The 1,603-nt window shown below is 33.8% G+C and overlaps 1 pseudogene; it reads left to right on the plus strand.

The window, feature by feature from the left end:
* Positions 1 to 1,027: 1,027 nt before the first annotated feature.
* Positions 1,028 to 1,128, plus strand: LOC128595111 (uncharacterized; annotated as a pseudogene).
* Positions 1,129 to 1,603: the final 475 nt, after the last annotated feature.

Genomic DNA, 1,603 nt, shown 5'->3' on the forward strand with positions numbered 1-1,603 from the left:
GTATCCAGCCATTTGGTTTTCTATATCACATTAGAGGAATAAGAGTTGTTTGGAACCAGATATTTGAAACACAAACAGTAAAGAAAGCGGAGCAAAACCAAAAAATGTTCCTGCATAATTTTTGACATATCTACCATCACAGATAAGCAAAAAAACCCACATACAATCCACACGCAGCCTGCAGCCACAGATTGAACACCCCTGTGAGCAGTCCGTTCTGTCTGAATCTGTGCCAACACCCAGTGTTTGTGACTTTTTAAATACTGGCCCTTCTGACAGGGGGCAGCATCTCAGTGTGGTTTTAACTTACCTGGTGATTAGCAACGTTGAGCATTCTTTCATAAGTTTTTTTGCCATTTGTTTATCTTCCTTTGAAAAACTGTTCATGTTTTTTGCCCAGTTTGTTTTTTTCTTGCTATTTTGATTTCTTTGTAGGTTCTGATATTAGCTCTTTGTCAGCTAATTTTCATGCAATTTTTTGTTCGTTTTCAGCCTACTTTCTGAACATTATCTTCATTCTATAGATTTTCCATTTACTTTGTTGATTATTTCCTTCACTGGACAAAAGCTTTTAAATTTAATTGCATCCTAATTATTTATTTTTGTTGCTGCTGCAGTGGCCTTTGGAATATTAGTCATAAATTCTTTGTCAAGTCCAAGGTCTAGCAGAGCTTCCTGCGTTTTCTTTTAGAATTGTTATTGTTTCACTTTATTTTTATTGGTAGACTATTGCATTTTGCTTTAATACAATTATGAGTTATATATGCACCACAATGTACATTTCTACTCCCTGGGATTCTTTTTTTTTTTTTTTTTTTTACTTAGAACATTATTTTGATCACAGAGTTATCCCACCACAAAGTTAGTATTTATATGGCTACTGAGAAAAACCAATATTGAACTTTAAGTTTATAACAGCATTTATTATGTCAGTTATTTTACTTGAGATATTTAACTTAGCAATTCTGAAACAGTATAAAAATCAACTAATGAAGCACATGAGGACTAATACAGAAATGATAACACGGTGCTGGTCTTATGGCACATGTACTAGAATTGTATACAGAGAAGATTAGCGTGGCCCCTGCACAAGGACAAGACACAATTCATGAAGCATTTGTATTTTAAAAAAGAAAGAAAAATGTTGCTCTGTTTGTGAAGATATTTGTCTGCTAATTAGGTGACATGTTAATGGTTACTGTTGCACTTTTTCCATATACACACAAAATTTCTAAATAAGAATAAGCAAAATTAATTTAGTAGGTCATTCACATGATTTAAATGAGAAGTTACCCGTTGCAGCTGCACATCCATTACAGGCATCTTACAATACAATCTCTCTCTTAAGAGAGCTCCTGACTTCTGAAGTAGATGCTGATTCTTACTCAACAAATTAGTGACTTCTGGGTTTCACAAGACCAGCAATAATACGCTGTCCACACAGGATGGAAAGTGTTGACCCTTTTTTGTACAAGACATTACATGCATCATCCATTTTCTTAGAAACAGAAATTCAGCACTTAATTTTATATGAAATATGCACATCTATTTTTAAATTCGTTGCTGTCAAAAGGGTTAATTGCATAACACAATAGCATTACTG

Source organism: Nycticebus coucang, chromosome 9, assembly GCF_027406575.1.
Source record: "Nycticebus coucang isolate mNycCou1 chromosome 9, mNycCou1.pri, whole genome shotgun sequence".
NCBI classification, from domain to species: domain Eukaryota; kingdom Metazoa; phylum Chordata; class Mammalia; order Primates; family Lorisidae; genus Nycticebus; species Nycticebus coucang.